At 42.1% G+C, this 22,546-nt stretch overlaps 2 non-coding genes across 2 annotated transcripts; one reads left to right on the top strand and one right to left on the bottom strand.

Annotated features, from left to right (window-relative positions):
* Positions 1-8,381: 8,381 nt before the first annotated feature.
* Positions 8,382-8,454, bottom strand: trnak-uuu (transfer RNA lysine (anticodon UUU)). Its single transcript has one exon. It is a non-coding gene; the product is annotated as a tRNA-Lys (tRNA).
* A 13,269-nt stretch (positions 8,455-21,723) lies between these two features.
* Positions 21,724-21,892, top strand: LOC148827231 (U1 spliceosomal RNA). Its single transcript, XR_016092611.1, has one exon. It is a non-coding gene; the product is annotated as a U1 spliceosomal RNA (small nuclear RNA).
* The last annotated feature ends 654 nt before the right edge of the window (positions 21,893-22,546 follow it).

Raw genomic sequence — 22,546 nt, 5'->3', positions numbered from 1 at the left:
TGTGGCCACGTGTTCCTGCTGTCAGCCTGTGATACCATGTTCATCCACCGCTAGAAATATTACTGCTCCAGTACAAGAGTAGAAGAGGAAACAAATGCAAACACCGTTTAGAAAAAACACACAGGTCTCAGGCCTTAACCATGACAAGGATGGGATTTGAACCTAGACGAGCAGAGCACAATGGATTAGCAATCCAGAAAGTGACTCCTGTTTAATTTTCTTTTCGCTTGCTCGATTTGTAGTACGCTCCTCAATCCTTACAACCGATAAACAAAACGGTTTAATGTGCCACAGCATTCTGCTGCAGGTACGGGTTGCACCGTGTATTAGGCGAACCCGAATGAAATATTTCAAATATGTGAAGAATTTCATGAAACCTGAAAAAAGAAGATCACAGCCAATGTCAACAGTTCAGAGCCTGTAGGTAGCTTCAACAGAACAAAACGATCTGAAGCCGCAATTCTTTCATAGAGTGTATTGTGACACTCTAACCATGCTGTTGTTATTACTGCTACATCTGCTGCCGTTGCTTTAAACTCTACTCAGCGGGCAAGTAAAGTTGTACAAGGAATAGACTACTTTGAGCCGTCCAAATTCCATTATGTGAATTTAAGCTTTTTTTGTATTAATAACAGCATTAGTAATACAATGCGTGCTCAGAAACGTTACTTATTAGCTTATGAAGCAACAGTGTTTCGACAATTTGCGGTCTTCAAAAAGTAAACGCTGAAGTTTTTATACTTCTTTGTGAGCAGATCACCTTTGATTTAGAAAAGGAAAACTTACTCCCCTGTTGCTTTCATTGCAATATCTGAATCGAGACCCAAGCGCTAAGAAAGCTGAATAACGCAAAAGTCATAAACCCGATTTTAATTTAGATACACATTTTCTAATGCAGCCTTCATTACAAGAAAGCTGTAAATGTGAAAAAGAGAAAAACGAAAATATATGGATGACAATATTTAAAAGATGAAGATTTTACTTTTGAGAAAACCGCTGGGTTTAGAACTTTGCTGTGCTTCCTGCATCATTGTCAGTGTTATAAACTGGGTGTGGAGGTAGCGATCACTTTGTAGAGCAGTTCATAGGCCGGAGCTGTTCAGACTACTCTTCTTATTTCTCAAATGCTTCCATCATTTTTTTCACGCTAGGACGCGAGTGTGTACATGTGCTTGGTTTTCGTTTCACTGATTCTCATTGAAGATTTGGGAATTAACGACGAAAGAATCAGTTGCCTCGGAAAGCAGAAGGTTTGGTTCACAACGATCTTGGAGACACGCCCATGTAGAGCACAGTGTGATATTTGTACTATAAAAGACCAAGTGCTCAAAGTGACGTCTGCGTTTACCGTTGAAACTTGCTTCAAAGTAAATCAAGACGTATGTCTCTCTCGCTGTGTGTGCTCTTATCTGTCCGTCTCTCTCTCCTCTTCTCTCACTCTGGCAGTCTGTGCAGAGTATCTGAAGGGGATGTAACACCACTTGGCAAAGAAGAAAAATTCTCAGAGGCATAATAAAAAATCATTATTCTCTTCTCAGTCAGATTCACAGCTCAGACTCACACTCAGACAGAAGCTCAATGCTGTACTGCTCTCTATCCTCACAATCCAGAACCAGAAGATATTCAGACAATCAGTGCTACATGAACAATATCAGACAGAACAGCCTGGACTCAAGTCACATTTCCCCCTTTTCCCCTTTCTCCCAGCCCTCTTAGAGACATAAAAGAGCTCCTGATTCTCCTCTCTGTGAACTGGGCTCAGGGGTCACTGATCTGGCAGCTGTGGGCTCTGTTCCAGGGCAGAAGCAAGAAACTTCAATAAACCCTTTCCAGGACTTCCAGCCCTTCAGTATTACTTTCTTTAATGTATATCAGCCTCCAAACATGTTTTTTAAGTGTTTTATAACACAAGTGAGTGTGGAATTATTTTTGTATTTATGTAATAAACACCAGTATTGACACTCTGATCAGTATATTGATTATTAGTAGCCAAAGACCGATGGTTATGACTACAATAGTGACCAGTTGACCAGTCTGTAGCTCTGAGCAGTGGGACTCAGATCACACAGAAGAAGATCTGTCTGTGTGTGATTCCACACCAGCCCTGGGATTCAGCTGCTCTCACAAGTGTCTCACAGTCTTATAAATGTACAATTAGATGAAGTCTTGTTACAGTTATAAAGTGAAATCATCAGACTACCTATAGAAGTGAGAGCTTGGTGGAAATAAAACCAGTATACACCTCCAGGATCAGGAGTCTGATCCTCCTGGCTCTTTTACTCTGAAGATTCGTGTAAAACCCTTAAAAGCGCTTATTTCAGGGACTTGTGCTTGTTCTCTACTGCTCCACACGGGTACGCTTTGTAACGCATTAATCTGTGAAGTAAACTATTTTTTTTCTGTTTAATGATTTTCATTCCTCGGTTTGTCGCTCTCCTTCTCCAACTGTTATAAATCGCCTCTCTTCACAGCCCGGTTTAGTTTTTTGGAGATGTTATATTTGTATGAAAACCAGGAGTCTCCTCCAGCAGAGATGCGCTATTTTTTAAAACTTTTTTTATTAAACGTATAGAATTTACAAATTTAACTACAACCAGAAGATTAAGAAACATGTACAAGAGAAAAAAACACAACAGAAAAAAAACATATAACCACCAGAGGTAATGAAGTAAATTATGTGATCAAATTGTATTTTTACATATATCATGTTTTCCTTGCTTTATTATTTCTCAGTTATTTATAGAATTTAAATAGTGTTTCAACATGCATGCGTTTCCTGTATAAAATAAAAATCAGCACTCACTTTTTTACAAAACAAAAAAAAAACGCTTGTCTTTTTGCAACATTTCGAGTACCTCTGGCATTCATGAAAAAGACACACAAAAGCAGCAGAGACGCGCTCTGCTCTATCAGAATAAGGGCTGTGACGTCACAGACACCAGCCAGAGCGCCGGGATCAGAGAGAGAGAGCGCGGGAGGCGCACGGAGCTCACGGAGAAGAGTTATTGATCACTTATCTATCGACAACCAATTATTTCAACTGAAGAACCCTAGAAAAATCGATTAACTTCACCGATTGGTGAGTACTGATTCTTTTCTTGACCCTGTTTAAGTATCTAGAAAACAGTTAATAAAGACTGTATCGACCAATTACCATAGTGCATTTAGGGTTAATAATATTCAATCCGAAATTAAACAATGATTATTCATATTATTATTTAGGTAACTGTATCCTAGAGCTAGAAAATGATATTTCAAGTTCATAAATGTATGTAAGTAACAGTTTAAATGCATTTTTCCAGTGTTTATAAATCATAAGAATGGTAACCACGGCGACAGGCGCCTCGTCACTGCACGCGTCTAAGTGTCTCGCATTTGTCACAGAGAGCGGTGTGACGTCACGAGCAGCAACTAATACTAATATCAGTGTCTTCATGTTAATATTAGTGAGATTACAACTGGTAGTTTTAATGCTAGTGTTCATGTGAGTATTAATGACAGTGGCACTACTGATTGTTTTAGTTTTAATGTTCATATTCATGTTAATATTAATTATAATTATAGTGTTACTGTTGTAGTATTAGTAGTATTTATATTTGTGTTATAGTGTATCTGTAGGTAAGTGAGTTTGTGGTATCTGTGCGTGTGTGGGTGCGTTTCTGGAAGTGTGTGGTGTCTGTGTGTGTGGGCTGTGTGTCTGTGAGTGTGTAGGTATGTGTCTGTGAGCTTGTTTTGTCTGTTAATGTGTGAGCGTGTGGGGTCTCTGAGTGTTTGGTGTCTATAAGTGTGTGTCTATGAGTATGCATAGTGTCTATTTGTTTCTGTGAATGCATGCCTGAGAATGTGTGTGTATGGTTTGTGTCCGTGAGTGTGTGGTGTCTGTCAGTGTGTAGTTTTATATTTGTAAGTGTATGTGTGGGCATGTCTGTCAGTGTGTGTAGTGTCTATGTGAGTATTAATGATGATAGCATTACTGATAGTTTTAGTTTTAATGCTAGTATTTATGTAATATTAGTGATACTTATAGTGTTAGTGTCAGAGTATTAACACTCATCATCATCATGTTAGTTTTCATGAGAGTATTACTATTATTATAAGTATTATTAGTCTAGTAGTAGTTTTTGTCAGTTGGTCAGTGTGTGGTATGCATGTAGCTGTGCACAGTGGAGTTATAATGAGGTTGTGTGTTCAGACCTTCCCTGGAGCATTAAGTCTTTTGAACGTTTTCGTGGTTTTGGCTGTGGATACATCTCCACATGGTTGAAAGGGACAGTAAAATAGTAAGGTAAATAAAAGATACTGAAATATACAGTATGTGCTCACTGTAATGTAGGAAGAGGTGGTCAACAAGCAAAACAGCTTTGTGGATAATGTGAAGTGACATTGTTTTGTGTCAATTAGCCCACGAATTGTGCTTCATGTGCCTTAAGCTGTGCAATTTGTATGGTTGTTGAATGAGATTGGTTTCTTCACAAGCCCGGTCAATTGCCAGAGGAGAGCTTGCTGACACACACCTTCATGAAGACTCTCTTTAAGATGATTACACCTTTCATTGTCAAGTCGCCTCCTTTGCATACAATAGTAGCACCAACACTAAGAGAAAGGATGAGAAATGGCATTTATCAAATGATTGCAGTGTTTGTTTGACTGAGGATCCTTGTGTGCTGAACTGGCCTCTGGAGAAGTGTAGTGCAGTAAAGGAGAAGATTTGTGTCACTCAAGGCTGTAACGGAACAGAACAATACAATTACAATACTTTTATGAGAGTAAATAATACTGGTGCATCACAGTTCTTATAATGGTGAAAACAGGAGCAACTTCTCTACAGGTTTGACTGAAGTATTTAAACGGCAAGAAATAATATCACTATGCAATTAATTAATGCAATTGAGCTCCTCTAAATGTTCTAGTCTGATGAAACAATGTATAGAATTAGGTGACAATATCAGAATTCATTCAAATACACAAGATTAATTTTCAGCAGCAAAAATACACTCGAAAATATTTTACAAGAAAGAAACCTTACATTCACCTAAATCAACATTCACCCTCTATGTTAGCAGAGAACAGTCGGACAGTTAGTTAGTGTCACTGGACACTCTGTCACAGAGGCTGATCTCTTCAGACTTCAATGAGTCTTCCAACTTGTCATAGCTGTTGAAGAAGCACCTGTTGAATCTCAACCAAGATTTCCTGAGAAATCGTTCAGCGAGCGATTCCTCCCTCTGGACTCTGCACTGAGCTGAAAGCTGTGAGAATTCTTTAGTGTATGTCCTGTACTGTTACATGCGCTCTTGTGTAGATTATTTACTTGGAGAAATGTGACAAGAACACATCAAACTTTTTCCATATGTGAAGGAAAATGCTAAAGAGCCTGAAAACTTTGAACATTTAAGTTTGCGTGCTTTATATACTGTATATTCTTTACTATACTTTACATACTTGGGGTGGAGCAGTGGCTCTGTGGCTAAGGATCTGCGCCTGTGGTTGGAAGGTTGCTCATTCAAATCCCTCTGCCAGCAGAGGAATCCTACTCCACTGGGCTCCTGAGCAAGGCCCTTAACCCCAACTGCTCCAGGGCACCATACAATGGCAGATCCTGTGCTCTGACCCCAGGCTCTCTCCTTATCTGTGTGTCTCATGGAGAGCAAGCTGGGGTATGCAAAAAGATCATTCCTAATGCAATAAATTGTAAAGGGTTAATAAAGTGATGTTATTATTACTATTCCTTACAGCAGAGCAAACAAATTGTTACAAAAAACACCAGCTAATGTCCACCAGCGGAATTAACATTAATATACTGTAAAGTGCTGTAACTTGGGAGTGTTAATCTACAGATAAATTAAACAAATGGCATTTATAGCTCTAAAGAGGTTGACATAGACGTCTGTAACAGATCTTTTCAGTTCATTGCTGTTCCTCTGACTTGGTGAGCCTTTGGAATTTTAAAAGCGTTTTGCTTGCCTCTCATGTGGTCTGTGTACCGGTCCATTAAGAGCTGCACTATCACTGTGTCGTGTGTGGTCCTACAGAACTACACAGCTATCTACTGGAGTCATCTTCTGTCCATTGCAGTTGAGAACAGATTTAATACAGAGCTGCGCAGAAATTTCTGCGACAAATATCGCTGCAGAACTAGCCCGTGCACAACAACGAAGAGAAAAAGAAATACCACAGGGTCGCCCATAAGAGGTAAAAATAGAAATCAATTGTTCAAACAATTACAACACTCGTCCTCTTACAGTGGTCTCATGTTATTTTTCTTGCCATAAGAACAGTGGGATTGTTCAACTGTATTGTTCCCCAAATGGTTGAATAATAATAATAATGATAATAATAGTGGTGGTAGCTGATCGTTCTTGTCCGTGGCCGAGTGACCTGTGTGAATACAGTATGTTGATTTATTCTCCTCAAGGCATCGCTTTAGCAATTCAAAGAGCGTGGGTTTTAACCCATTCAGTGCTTATTTCAACTAACGCCATGTTCCTTTTTCTAGGTCTTCAAATAGTTTACAATGTAGAGGTATCTTTAGTAATAAGAAAAAAGCTGCACCTCGGAGATCCATCTCACAAAAGCAGACTTCTTAAAGTGCACTTATGAGCTGTAGAACCTGAAGGAGTTCTCTCTCCTGGATATTAAACATGCAGATAATGAAATCAGTGATTTATGATTTCTGCAACCTTCCAATAAATACATCTAAGACATGTAACAAACCCATTGTGCAGCTCCAGTGGCACAGTTGGTCAGTGCATCGTACTTATATAGCAGTACATAGTGAAGTCATGCTGAGGTTGTGAGTTCAAGCTTGCGGCAGTTTTGCCTGTGATTTCAGCTGCAGAAACTTTCTGTTGGATTTAGGTTGGTTCTTCTGTTACTTTTTCCGCTCGATGGAGCTTTATTAATGCAGGCACATCTGCTTCCTCGGCATTTTATTTTATCGCTGCTCACAATCCAACATACTGCAGACACCTCTGATACTGTCACTGCTTTTGGCCACGTGTTCCTGCTGTCAGCCTGCTATACCATGCTCATGCGTGTCTAGAAACATTACTGCTCTAGTACAAGAGCGAAAGACTAAACGAAATCGCACCCACTTTGAAAAAATCACGTTTGACAAACCATAGGATGACAAGAATGGGATTCTTTGGTTGTTTGAGTACATAAATCAAAGACACTGCGTTCAGCATATTCACATCAGGCACTCGGACAGAGATAAACCCAGAGAAAATCTTCACATTTTAATCTGTAACTGCAGGATTCAACAAATTGTTAATTATCTCAACTTCACTTACAATTTTTAAACAATTTACAAAGCCCACAGTGGATGACATTTGGTTCCGGCACACATCAGTTGCTTGGAATATCATTGTAATATTTAATTTGCTTTTCCGTCACACCACTTTTACTAATAATGAAGTTTATCAATACACGTTTGTTTAAAACATGTCATTTATTATTGATACAGTTTCATTCTGTCTTTATTAGGAGCTGTATCACAGCTAATGCATGTAAAGCCTTAAGTATGTGATAGTGAGAGTTCAGTTATCCCAGGGAGTGAAGAGAACTGAAATTTAGTAAATACATATTTTAATAGAGTGTAAATCTTCAAAGTGTTCTGTCACTTCAAAAGCGAATTACAGGAGCAGGGATTAAACCCACATAGACATTTGCTTATTGGGCTTAAGTCCAACACCTTAACCACTCAGCCATCCCAAAAAACAGTTTCAGCTTTGTGTTACACAGTTCATTGAATATATTTGTTCATTGAATATCTTAATTTAATATATTTGTTATATTTTTGAATGGAATGGGACTGTACACTGGTGGTTCCCAGGGGAAAACAGGGTTATTGAGCCATTGGGTATTCTGAGAATAAATTGGGTGGGTGAATGTAACCGTGTGGTAAAGTAAAACAGTCTTCTTAGATGAAGCGCTACAGATGCAGCCCCTGAAAGTGTATAAGACTTACATTTATAGTACTGCTGACACAAATGGAGCCTCTACATCAGACCGAAATAGCGATGTGTTCGCTTAGTTGTGCGTAGGATCTCCTCATGAATCTGTCTCATTCATCAGTGGAAATAGAAGCCGTCACTGTAAACTCGGACGTGATGTTCCGCAGATGTACAGTGTGCCTTTCCTCTTGTTGTATTCAAGAGTACTCACTGTGTGAGCTCCTCACTGCGTTTCCTTTTCTTTTCCTGTGATTATCTACGTGGAGTGTGGTGACAAAATAGTCTTGAACATTTTCGGTTTGTGAAAGGAAACACTAAAGAAAATACAAGTGATTAACTTTTAAAATATCGATAGTACAGCTAGAAGAGTGAAAGATAAAATACGATTTATAATTAAATTCACAATACACTTAAGGAAAACACAAACGCCCGAACAGGGACTTGAACCCTGGACCCTCAGATTAAAAGTCTGATGCTCTACCGACTGAGCTATCCGGGCTCTGGATGGTGAATGACACTATCGTGATCCTCGCAAGTCACATGTCTCTTCTTGTGCCGAAGCGCAGTCATACAGTACCTGACCCTTCTGGAATGTCTACTGACAGACTTTATCCAGAAGCGACAGCACCACTCCCAGTAGAATGAGTGAGAAATACAGCATGACATGGGGAGGTAAGGGGCTCCCACAATTCATCTTTCCTCACATTACTGATTTTTTCAATAGCATTTTGACCTTTTTTCACATTCAGATTTTTTCGCATTTAATAAGATCTTTTAATCAACAACATTAAGAACGAAAACAAATGGAACATTTTTTGGAACAACAATTAAAAAAAACTTTCAATGCCTTGGTTCTATAAGTGTGCACACTTTTTTGTTAAAAATTAAAAAACATTTTGTTAAAATTCAATAAATAGTCTATCAGCAGCAAGAAATTATTCTGAAAGTAAGATTTTTTATATCATAAACTGTAAGACACAAAGAGAGTTTACAGGTCGTATCCTTCGCTTTGTCTTTTAAATTAAGCGTTCGGGATTCAAACCTGTGTTCGGACTGTTGTGTTTCTTGAATTTCTTGTAATCATCAAATGTCGTTGTTTGGTCCATCAGTTTTTTTCTCGGTTGTACAATGGAATTCGTGCAGTTTTCAGCTCAGTGTGGAGTCCAGAGGGAGGACTCGCTCACTGAATGATCTCTCAAGAAATCCCGGGTGAGATTCAAAAGGTGTCTTCTTCAACAGCCACGACACGTCTGAAGACCTCTGGATTCCCTGAATATGACATAAAATTAGTTCAAATCATTTGGTAGTTAACAGAACTAAATGCTTTAGAGGTACATTTAAAACAGCAGAGCAACACTGTAGCACTTCGAGTGTGCCTGAGTTTAATTGTGTGAACTTGGCTCTCTATGAACATGAGCAAAGAGTTCACATTCAACAGAAGATTGCAATGTGAGCACAGAAATATAAAGCACCTGGAGATGCCGGGACCTCATACATGCGAAGCATGCGCTCTACCACTGAGGTATATCCCCAACAGACTTATTAACGGAACTGAGATGTGCTGATGCTCTCTGAACACAATCCACCACTAACGAAGGATGCCTGCAGTTTCCCACTTTTGCGTTTCCTCTACTACAGAGTAAATTCATAGGAATGAAGAAATAAGGAAGGAAAAATAACCGCATCGAAGCTTCCAGAAATTGGTTAAAATGAATCCGTTATGTTTATATCCAGTCACATGGGCGACGATGATTGATTTATCGACGGGGAGTGCTTTTTTACCTCCTCACTCAACTACCTTGATTAAACTACGCATAGAACAACAGCAGTACTGATGATTTTCATGGACCGACTTGTTTTGTACAGCTCGAGTGATAAAGTCCTGTCTGCAAATATTGTAGAAGAACGAAAAAGGGCGAAACAACGCTCCAACCACAGGAATGGTAACAGGAAGGATCATGTTATTTAATATGTCCTTTGGAGATGCCTTGTTGACACACACAGGTGTTAGAGCTGAACAAATAATTGATAGTGGTGTTTGTAAACAATCATGGAACATTATTTCTAAACCAGGAAGAAAGGAGCAGACTTAAACTTTAAGAGACAGAAACGACACATTATCACAGCTAACATTAATTAAAATGACATAACAACAAAAGAGCGGAGCCTTGAGTGAATCAAATTAGTTTTCATTGGACGTCTGTCTCTTCATAACTTTGTAGGTGAGAGGGAGGATTGCGGAAATGTGCCGGTGTTTCTCAGAAGTGCGTTGGTGGTATAAGTGCCTTCTAAATAATTGAGCCGGGTTTGAATCCCTGTAAGCGCATCCCCAAATCTTTTCAAGAAAATCTGTGATCCGGTAACATCTTTTGAAACTAGCATTCAAGGTAGGATATGTGTTCTTAAACACCAAAACACTCTATAAGGAAAAAGCAGATCTCTGTACACAAGACGGCAGTGCGATCTTAGAATTCCTGTGTTGTTGACGGATTCAGACTCCTTCTCAGAGTTATTTGGCGAGCAAAGAACTTTGCAGCTGAGGAAGAGCACCATGGAAAATACCAAACACAACCAACGAGCGTGTTGGTTGCTCTTGCTCTTAATGCAAGAGCTGTTTTTTTTAATCATTATTAACCAAAAACAGCAGCACAGGTAGGTCGCATTTGTGATTATGTCACTTCTCTGCTTCAGCAAGGTCAATAAAAGACTCTGAAAGTAGTAAAGCAAAACTGAACTCAAAATCATATTAGGAATTCTGAGCGATATATCCATACAGGTAATCTAATAAGAATGTTGAAATATTTGAATATCATCTCTCTATATATTTCGCTGCTTTTTACCAGGAGTAAAACTATTGGATTGAAGGAATGATAACCGCTGGGTTAAAATGTATAGTTGTTATTTGGAGAAATCTGTAAACGCGTGATCTTATATGTTTTAAAAGACAGCACAGGAAAACACGACAGTGCTGATTATTTTCCGGAGATGGAGCACTGATGACCTATCCGAGCTGATTGATAAAGCCCACCCAGTGGATACTCTAGCAGAATGTCAAAGAACATTCACCTTTGTATCCAAAGAAACCACAGGAACAACATCAGGAAGCACAATCAATTCCCCTTTTAAATCTTTCCTTTAAGGTATGCTATGTGAATTCATGAAGTTAATCCTCTGATCTCTTTTGACCATGAACAAAGTATTTCTGATGGAGCGCTATGTTCAAAGATTTAATAAGCTTTACCCCTGCCAACGATTCGGCGTGAAAAATTAAAAGTTTCACAGACAAAAGCAGCTCACCACCACAGCCAATATTAAATGTACTTGCCGGTACACTATCATGTGCACTGCCTCAAAAGTGATCTCGGCAGATGTTGTTCCCTACATAAAGCTGAACATGCCAAAGAGAATTTATGTTGAGAAAAAAAAATATTTTTTCTGCCTTGATGTTAAGCTGACAGCCTGTCTTTTAGAAAGTCTATCACTAAACACCTCCCGCAGCCTAACAAAAAGCGCTTTTACTGATCGTATTGCTTGGCAGCAGTGGGATTCAAACCCACACCCCCAGAGAGACTGGAGCCTAAAATCCAGCACCTTAGACCGCTCAGCCACGCTACCTTCCTCCATGCCCAACTTCCTCACATTGCTGGCTTGGAAATGTCGGGGGCTTCAGCTCTTGTCGTCGGATCTAATGATATCATGACATGTGGAAGTGACTGCACCTTCATCTTCTGAGATGCTTTCAATAGCACAAATGCTACTTTCACCGGCACAAACAGCAATAACGAAAGAGGTGGGTTTCATCCGTTGTGCTGTTTGTAGGGGTGCAACTCTACGTCTATCTACTGACTTGAAGAGCAAAAATCAAAATCCTCTGCTATTACTGTTGCTTTTTTCATAGTTTCTTTAAATCCTTCATTTGAACATAGATTTTGAAGGATATTGATGATAATACCACATAAATTGTGGTTTTCTTGTGATCGCCAATTTTTTTCAAATACCAGCCTTTTTTACAGTTCCTTGCGTGTTACACAAGGTATAATAGCCCCCCTTGCATCCTCAGCTAACATATTTTAAAATTACAATAGATTATACAGCATGCATGTTTACATTTATATTAAAATTAAAGTAAATATACCAGAATACATACAGTGCTAACCCAATAATTCTTGTCAGGTTCTCCAACAAATCTGCGTTGTTATTTTAACATGTTTCAGCTGAGGGTGCAACAGGAGTATAAATGAATTTTCCCGCCAGCCGTTCAAAGACCAAATTCCATGAGTGAACATTATTTTCTCAGAAGTTGCCGGCATTGGACTTTGCCGGTGGTAATGAATTATGTCCACAACTGTTGTAGTAGTTCCTTCTTGAAATTCGACACGTGCAACGCACTCGTAATATCATAGGTGTTAAAGTTCGCTGAGTCTATTCGAGTCATGGTGTGTATCCCTGCCTATCATTGGGAGACGGGTAGCTTTTTTACACTCAGATTCCAATCTTCAATGCTTTGTGTGAGAGCTTACATAACTTTCATTTTCTCACATTTCCTGACGACTGTTCCAAAGGGGCACCCTGTCAATTCCGAATACTTTTCAAAAATCTGCCTGCATGTTTGATTATTGTCATTTCATTTAGAAAAAGTTCAATATTGATCATAACTAAAGAAAATAATGATCACGAACAAAAAAGGGATAAAGATGCGAGTCGATCTTGAATCACAGCTGGGTGACACGGGCTTCTGTTCTGATATGGTTGTACGAGAAACAGGAGGAATCGCTAATCTTCTATAGAACATGAGTTGAATCAGGAGTGAGACATTTCGTAAACTCTTGCATATGTCAACGCCTGACCTACATCGTAAAACTAAATTAAAAACTAACATTAAGTTGTCAGAGACATTCATTTATATACAAACAAGAGACAGACCAAGTAATAATTCTACATTAGTTCAGGTGGGTAAACCTGAACTAACTAACTAATAAACCTATTAATAATTCTACATTAACGTGTCCTACACTGATCAGACTAATTGACATGGTCTGATTCAGAGCCTGTGCAGTTCGGGCTAATTACAACAACGCCAGTTCTGAACCCTCATCACCGAACTGAGGACAAGTTCAGCTGTTCTCCAGTTTTGTTACGCATGGTTTTTCATTGCAATTGAGTTCAGAGCTGGAGCTGATCTCCAGACAGTACAGTGTTTTGGGTAAGTTGTCGAAATTCGCATGAGGCTGCAGACAACAATGGAAGTGGTATAAACTCAACAAGCCAGACGGCAGTCGAACCTATAATTTTCTGACGCGAGGCCTGACGCGTTATTCATTACGTCACTGACCCTGCTATTGTAGGACTAAAAAAACACGTTTTCTACATTTTTGTCTGTTTAAAAATCACTCTAAAAAAGACAAAGGGTTTGTGTCGCGCTAAAATTCTGCTTCATTTCGAACGCAAATAAAAACCGTTTTGTTCCAAGAAATCATACATTTGTCACATCCTTCATACTATACTTCTCTCTTGTATTAGTAAAGCATTTTGATTTAAACTGAACAATATATGAAAGGTTTCATCTATACACTTACACATAATAAGTATACGAATAAATACTCGGAAGAAGCCGCAGCTCAGGTATTAGAGAGATTTAAAATCAGATCGGAGGATTTAGAGTCCAGAGTGCAAACCAACAGCTGACACAGGTCTTTTATAGAACCGTTTTGATTTCCTCTACTTTGTCCCCGTGACGTCATTGTCCTGCTCGCAGCCGAGCCCAACACACGTCTGGTTTTTGTCGCTGGGCGCACACCCTGCGGTCCATGCGGGTCCTAATACCCCAGTACAATGACGGGGACACTAAACTGTAAACAGGTGCCGTCCTTCGGCTGAGACTTAAAACCGAGGTCCTGACTCTCTGTGATCATTCAGGAGAATGGTGGTGGTGGAGGGGAGTCCCCATTACCTGTAAAGCGCATTGAGTGGAGTATCCAGAACAGCGCTATATAAGTGTAAGCAATAATGATTATTATAATTATAATGTAAAATGCAATAAAAAAATCAAACTTTGATTCAAAATAGGTTAATGTAAAAACTGATAAAGCTAATGCTTTTTTCAGGGCTATATCTACTTTTTTTTTAAAAAGCGATGTCTGTCGCGATTGTGAGAGTTAGAGAATGTGTGCCAGCGGGTGCCTTCATATCATGAGCGTCAGTCTCGCCCGTAGCTGCGAGAAGGTTAAAAGCGCACAAGTGATCTGTAGACGATGTTCGGGGAAGAAATAATTCTGTTTTCAGCACAGGGAGTGAGAATGAGCTCAGCCCGGCTCCCAGCAGAATCCATTCTGGTTTGGTTACTGTTAGACTGTGCGTCTGAGGCTCTTTGGATCGCAACGTAAAAAAAACAATTGCTCACATTGTGTGACTTCCACGACAGGAAGGAAAGATATCACTTTAAAAAATCAGAACTGAAGATTTGGATCCTGGGCCTCAACTTAAAAATAACGACAGGAAATTGATTCCAGTTGTCAGATCACGTATACGGATACCTTAGCTTTGTGCAACAACCTGAAACTTTCAGGTACCATAAATAATATTATTGCTAAATATATGCCATTCTAATCTGCAAGCGACCAGAATATAGAATACAAATTTTTGTATAAAAATGCATTAAGTCCTGTTCTACACCTGCATGCTTTGGAAGCACTGGCCTACCTGTATCAAAATATCAGATTGTGTTTCTGCAACATTTCGCGCATAGTATGCCATTTTATCTAAAACAGTCACAACGAGGGCTTTACATGCAGTCTGGGGTATTTTCCCCTTTTATATTTTTGCCACTTTATATTGAACCTGTTATACTCCCAGAAATGCACAGTAGCTTGTACTTAATTAAAATGTACAATTCACCGCTGGTATAAACAGATGTGTGCCGTGTTTGCCTTTGTAAGCATTTGTTTAAAAAATAAGTTCACAATACGATAAAAACACAGAAAGCACAAACTTTATAATACAACGATACAAAATCAATACCAAATCATTATGCCAATTAAGTAACTATCCTTTGAAAACAGAGAACACCTTTATATCTACAAAAAACTTGACATTTGTATGTATTTTTTAATTACAAAGCAGACAGTGTAGTCCCTTAATTCAAAGATCAGATCTTGGCCAAAACAAGACAATCAGACGTGGGCTGAATTCGGAACAGGAGCCTTTGCTTCGTCGATTATTGAGCTTTTGATCAATGTCTGAATAAAACAGATTCACTTTTTTAACTCTTTGATTAAAGTACACGAAAAGCACCTTCCTTCGAGCTGGAATCAAACCAGCGACCTAAGGATTCCCTGCTGACCCCCCTACAGTCCCCCACTCTACCAACTGAGCTATTGAAGGGATACTGCAGGATTGCTCTCTGGCACATACTGCCCAATGAAGTAAAATGTGAAATGGGTGATTTAAATCCCACTTCGACATTAAGTTTCCAACTTGTTTCCTTAGTCTCATTTACCTTGAATTTAAGCCACGAACCAGAATTCTACTGTATAAACTTCCAGGGATATTACAAAATGTTTGATGGGGCATCAATCATTCCAGGCGGAAATTGATTCCTTTTTTTTCTCGAGGGATCATATTAAACATTTCATTAGTATCGAGAGGAGGATCACCAGTAGGCACAAAACAAACAGTTTCTTTCTGTCTTTATTAGAAAGTAGCGTTTATGCTACATTAATAATATTTTCGTGGAAATAAAGAAGTTGTAAATTTTAAAAATTTGTATTTGAATCGAAATGTGGTTTTGAGTTAAATATTAGAGTGTTCATGTAATTAGTTTGTGTTTGTCATTACTATATATATTGCCATGTTACTAGAATTTGTAACTGAAGTTTACTAGTTGTGTTTTTTATGATGATTAGACATTTGAATACAATTCAAATGAATACAATATTGTATATAATGTATAATTTGAACTACATATTGTTCAGGTGTGAATAATTGTATATTTTATGAATACATTTCTAAAACAAATCATTGGCTTTATTTACTAGTTTCTACACCTATAAAAATCTTTCTTTGATGTATAATAGACATCAAAGAAAGATGTCTATTATACATCAAAGATGAGGTGTGTGTTGTGTTCACAGCTGATAACTAGAAGATGTCTGGAAGAGGCAAAGGCGGAACCAGCGGTGTTAGCGTCGCTCCCCTTCTCCCGGTCGACGTTGAAGTCCCCGCCGAGCACCACCTGTCTGTTGGTGGTGCAGCAGCTGGCCAGGTCAGCAAACACTTCCTTCAGGATAGAGGGTTCTGTTGGAGCATAGACATTAATTGCTCTCAACTTCTGCCCCCTCCAGTCGATGTCTGCGACCAGGATCCGGCCCTGCACCACCGAGAAGGAGGAAACCAGCGTCATCTCTGGGTTTCCGAGGAGGATTCCCACTCCGGAAGAGTGGACCCCTCCTACGCTCCAGCATGATTCTCCCTTCGTCCATTCCCTGGTGAATGTCAGCTTGTCGCTTTCATCCTTCAGGTGGACCTCCTGTAAGAAACAAACTGAGAGACTTTGAGGCCAGATCATGAAAGACTCCCCGTCTTTTCAACGGGTCTATTAGCCCTCTCACGTTAGTTGTTAGAAAGGTAAGTTTCACAATCATGATTAAACAAGTGAAAGTTGAACCTCCTCTCTTTGTGCTTACAGTGGAAAATTTGGGAGTCTGCATCTGGGCACTGTTTAGCCTAGAGGTAACTCCTCTCGTTCGGGTCCTGGGGGGAATATGCTGGGCTCCCTCCAGGTCTCGCTGGGGACTGAAAGGTAAACATGCTGGACAGGTCCAGCCCTACCATCAGTCCCGGCTCCAGGGTGGCTTCAAAGTAATCCTTGTCTTCCTTGAGGATACTCTCCACCACCGCTTCGGGAAGGCTTTTTTCTTCCCTTTCTCCAGGAGTTTCGGGGACCTCCAGTTGCTCCTGGGCCTTGGGAGAGGGGGGCTCCACTTCCTGGGCTGCCTCTTCGTGTTGTTCATGGGCCTTGGGGGAGGGGGTTCCGACTTCCTGGGCTGCCTCTTCCTGTTGTCCCTGGGCCTCGGGGAAGGGGGTTACCTCTTCCTGGGCTGCCTCCTCCTGTTGTCCTTGGGACTCGGGGGAGGGGGGTTTTGTTTCCTGGGCTGTCACTTCCTGTAGTCTTTGGGCCTCAGGGGGGAGGGTTTCCATTTCCTGGGCTGCCTCCTCCAATTGTTCCTGGGCCTCGGGGGAAGAAAGTTCAGTTTCCTCTAGGACGAGGAAACGGTTCTCCCTTACCACTCTTTTCTTTTGTCCTTCCGAAGGTGGATCCGCCCTGCATCTCTTCTCCCGCTTTCTCTTTCCCTTCTTGCTGGGAGTTATTAGGGCCCTTTCTCCGGTCAGCCATTTTGTCCGTCGTCCTGGCAGCCATCTTGTGGCACTGGTGCGGCTGGGGGTGTGGCCTCGGCAGTTTCGGTTCTCTGCGGGGGAGGTGCGGGTTCTTTGTTCTCACCTCTCTCCCTTTGTCTTGAGACCGGTTTCTGCCGGCCGGCTTCCACCACCTGGGCAAACGAAGGTTTGCTTACCTTGCATTGGTGAAGGAGGTGTCCCTCGGCGCCGCATCCGTTGCACTTTTTGGCTGCCCTGCAGGTTTTTGCCAGGTGCCCCTCTTTGTTACAGTTGTGACATCTGACGATGTCACACGTGTTCTCCTTGTGGCGTCCTGGGGTAGTAAAGGTACCCCCTGTCGGCTCCGATGTTGAAGCGGGCCGGGGGGTGCTGGAAACCGTCGACGCCCTCTGGGTCCTCTTTTAGGAGGACTTGGTACTGGCGTTTGCCGTACCAGACGCCGCAACTGTCCCTGATCTCCGTCGGTTTGCCCACCACAGTTACATACCTCCGTAGGTACGCTGTTACCAGTTCCATTGGTACGTAGGGGTTGTATGTGAGGACTGTGATGGTCCTCTGGTTTGTCTTCCTCATAGGCTCCGGCCTGAATTCAGAGTAACCGGGGTGCTTACCTTTTTCTCTGATCATTTTCGTTGTCTTTTCATATGAGGCGTCCGTGGCCATGTAGGCCTCCATGTATCTCTCTGCCTTGTTGTCTTGCAGGCAGTAGAGATCTCCGGCCACCAACTGCAGGATCCCTCTCAGGAAGGTAATGAAAAAGGATTTTGCAGTTGGCATCGTCTCTGTTTTCTTGGTCCAGTGGAACCGGATCAGTGTCTTCTTGTCTGCCATCTGGAAAGGAGAAAAAAGAAAAAAGGAGAGAAAGAGAGAGAGCAAGGTCCTGTGGAGAGGAGGGTTTAGCTGCTAAAGGAGCAGCGTCCTTGTGTCCTTGTGGGCAAAGCCCAGCTAGGTGCAGGCGCAGGAGGAGAGAGAGAGAGGGAGCGGATAGTGCTTCCGAGTCTCGAGGAAGAAAACAAGCACTGCGGGCAGGCCACGAGTACCTACTCCCAGCCAAGAGGCCAAGGAGGCAGAGCAAGAGAAAGGGGGAGGGGAGAGGAGAGAGCAGAGAGAGAGAACGTTGCTGCCGGATTCCACCCAGCTCAGCTGCTGCTTGGCCTTAACCCCCTAGGCTCAACCTAGGGCGATACCAGCTCAAGCACTCTTCAGGATCTTCGATCGCCTTCTCGAACTTTGGAAAGACAGGAACTGCGGGCATGCCACTTGAACTTGATCTTAGCCAAAAGGCCGATAAAATTGGATTCCAGCTCACTGGCCCTGCAAAACTTAGTTCAAGACTTTAAACTCTCAGACACATATAGATGTATATATCCCACAACAGCAGGATATACATGGTCAGGGAGGAATAGCAGCTCCAGAATTGACTATTGCTTTGTCTCAGAGAGAGTGAAAGTTGTTGGGGTCACTCTTCAGCCTGTCTTCTTCTCAGATCAAGAAAGCTTTAGGATGAAGAGTGGAACTCCAGGGCGGGACTGTCTTTGGCCCAGGCCTCTGGAAACTCAACACAAAGCTGCTAGAGAACGAGGGGGTAGTATCCCGCTACAAGGAGAAACTATCACAGTGGCTGTCCTTGCAGTGTCTGTATGGGTCAGTAGGAGGAGGTGAAGGTGAGGACAAAGGCCTTTTTCATGGCTGAGGGAAGGAAGGCTGCCAGACGGAGAGGAGTGCTAGCCAGGAAACAGAGGCTGCTGCAGCGTCTCTACACGATGCTGCACAGTGGCTTCAATGAGCTCGAGGATATCACCCTTTTAAAAAAGGACATCCGGAGCATAGCAGAAGAAAGTAGTCGAGGAGTGCTGTTAAGAAGCTGAGTGCAGTTCTTGGAAGAAAATGAGAAGTGTACTCGCTTCTTTTTCAGGAAAGTGGTAGGCTCCAAGTCTGTCATGGAAAGTGTAGTTGATGAGGAGGGAAGAGAGAGAACAGAGCCGAGTGCTATCCTCTCCTGCATCGAGGCCTTCTACTTAAGACTGTACAGAGGTAAAGGATGAAGAAATTCATTTTTTTACCTCAAAGCTAGAAAACGATTTGAGTGAAGAAGATAGGGAAGTACTTGAGAGGGATTTGACAGTAGAAGAGCTGAGACAGGCTATGGAGAGCTTACAGAAGGGGAAAACTCCGGGTGCTGACGGGCTCCCTAAGGAATTTTATTGCACCTTTTGGGATCTGCTTCAGGATCTGCTAATGCTCCTTTTCGAGGAAAGCTATAAGACAGAATTGCTGCCTGACTCCTTAAGAGAAGGCACTATCTCTCTCTTGTTTAAGAAAGGAGCAAAGAATGACATAAAGAACTGGAGACCCCTCAGCCTGTTAGGCGTGGACACTAAGATCCTGTCCAAAGCCCTTTTCCTGTACCTACAAAATGTAGTGACCTCACTGGTAGAGAAAGAACAGACTTGTGGGATAGCAGGACGCCTGATGAGCGACAACCTGGCCTTGTTGAGGGATGTCTGCCTGTACTCAGAGGATCGCTCCCTCCCTCTGTGCATTTTAGGTGTAGACCTAGAAAAGGCCTTTGACCGCCTAAACCGGCAGTACTTAACATCGGTACTTGAGCACATGAAGTTTGGCCCCATCATGAGAAAGTGGATTAACCTGCTGTACACAGATAGCAACAGCAGAGTAATGGTTAATGGCAATAGATCACGCCCCTTTGAAGTCTATTCAAGGGTGAGGCAAGGCTGCCCATTATCCCCCTTTTTATTTGTTTTGGCTATGGAGCCCTTAGCCTGTGCCTTGCGCCAGGATCAGGCCATTAATGGGATACCAATGCCTGGAAGTGGGGGGGGAGAGGTAAAGACATCTCTATAAATGGATGACGTCACCCTGCTCCTCTCTGACAATGTCTCAATTAGCAGAGCTCTGAAGTGCTGTGATCGTTTCTCTTTGGCTTCCTCTGCAAAAACTAACAAATCTAAGAGTGAGATTTTTTATCAGAACTGGAGGGAGCCAAAAGAAGGGCATGATCTCAGGCTGCAAGAGAAGAGAATTAAGGTCCTGGGGGTGTATTTTGGAGAAGAGATGGGAACAGTAAATTGACAGAACAAATTGCCAATCTTAAACAAAAAACTGATGCAATGGAAGGACCGAGACCTCACCATGACAGGGAAGGTACTGGTCATCAAAGCCGAGCTCTTGCCTGTCTTGAATTTTCTGCCTTCTACCTTCCCAATCCCACTCCGTGTTGCAGTGGTGCTGAGGAGATGGATGTTTCATTTTCTATGGGGTGGGAAGCAGGAAAGACTCAGAAGGGAAATAATGTACAGGCTGCTACTCTTAGGGGGGAAGTCTGTCCCAGATATTGCCATGAAGCTGCTGTGCATTTTCCTGGCCTCTGTGCTGAGAGGCTTTGCAACAGCGCCTGCAGCACGTACCTGGAAATGTTTTGCCAGGCTCTGGGTAGGTAGGGAGGTGTTCAGAGTGTGGGGTGTCAGACCCAAGCTGGATGTCCCACTCTCTGACACACATGCCCTGCAATTTATGGGACAGTTAAAAGTTTTCTAAGATCTCACCCAATTGGCCATATTCCCCTCCGAGATGTCAGCGTCCAAAAACTGGAAGATTTCGTTGCACCGCAGAAGAATAGGCAGACCCCTGTGGGCATTTTAACATCAGCCCAAACAAGGAAGGTGTGGAAACACACATTCTCTAAGTTTCTGTGCAACATTCACAGAAATTTAGCCTGGAGTGTCGTCCACCAGTGCTTACCGGTACGAACTTTCTTGTACCGTAGGGGCCTCACCCCCAGCCCTCGCTGCGTTAGGGTGGGCTGCGGCGAGGAGGAGACTGTGACCCATCTCCTGTGGTCCTGCTTTTTTGCTAAGGCCTTCTGGGCACAGTTTGAAGATTGGTTGCAAGCTCTCTCGCCCCAATTTACCCTGACCGCTGCTTTCGTCATATACGGCATCTCTCCTGTCAAACACGTCAGGAGGAAGTTTGACAGGATCTGGGCCATGGTGAACAGTGGGAAAGACGCCCTGTGGAGAGTGAGGAACATGGGGCTGTTCAAAGACATCGAGGTCCCAGTCAAGGCAGCAGGTAGCCTGGCCCTGTTCATCACCCGAGAGAACTATTACCTCAGAGATCTGTGGAGAGAAGGGAGGGAGGAAGCAGAAAATCTGTGAGAAATAGAGAGCATAGGTCAATATCTCAAGAGACTGTGAAAAACATTATCATGTTTAAGTAAAGAATGTGATTTGCACCAGAAAAAAAGAAATTGTTGCTATGTAACTGGTACCGTGTCAAAATGTAATGAGATGTGATCATTTATACTGTTTTAAATATGTATATTAATGTAAAGCTTTCTAAACTGTGATGTCCTGTACTTTTTTGTGAAAAGAAAATAAAGTTCTTAAAAATCGAATCGGTTCACCCAGAGCGAGGCTCGGCCATTGCACTCCGGCTGTGCTGACCCCTGCGAATTCCCCAAATGTGGGAATCTCGACTGCATAATTTCTGGTAGTGGGGGACTGCGTTCGCGCTCTCCCCTGATGTGCTTGGTCCAATATCAGATACGGAAGAGTTACGACACCGCGAGCTGCGATAGGATCCCAGTTCGAAAGGAGTCGATGCCATTGCTGGTTCCCGGTTTCTTTTAGTTAGAGGTCTGGAGAAGCATTTCAAGCTGGTTCCACTACTCCTTCCGGACATTCATTCCCTTTTCAAAGTCAGTCGTCTTGCTGTAGTCTGCATTATTTAGGCTGATTATCGAGGTTAGCCTTTATTTGGTCATGGGGGCCTCGGTACTGTATGCTAATTCTCAAGACAGTTTCACCCGTTTTCTGATTGCTAGGTTCTGTACCAGTGCCGACATGTCAAACAGTGAATGGCTGTACCTCTATTGTATCCGTGCTCAATGAATGAAATCAGTAATAAATGAATATATGTATTGTTATACGAAAAACAAGTGGTTTATCGACTCATCTTCATTTGCAGATTTAGAGGCAGCTCCGATATTCGGGGGAGGCGTAAATCCGAGGTCCCGACCCTCCTTGGCCATTAAGAAATCCCAGGGCGTCTCTCAAAAAGAGACGCCGGGGGTGTCACTCTGGTGTTAGTGTTCCCCTTTACCAATCAGTCGGGGTCTCCTCCTAATCCCCGTCTCATATGTAACCATCAATGACAAGGCCTCCCTGTCCCGCAAA

Source organism: Atractosteus spatula, chromosome 10, assembly GCF_055471065.1.
Source record: "Atractosteus spatula isolate fAtrSpa1 chromosome 10, fAtrSpa1.hap1, whole genome shotgun sequence".
Lineage (NCBI taxonomy): Eukaryota > Metazoa > Chordata > Actinopteri > Semionotiformes > Lepisosteidae > Atractosteus > Atractosteus spatula.
This window is presented reverse-complemented; position numbering and strand designations above follow the sequence as displayed.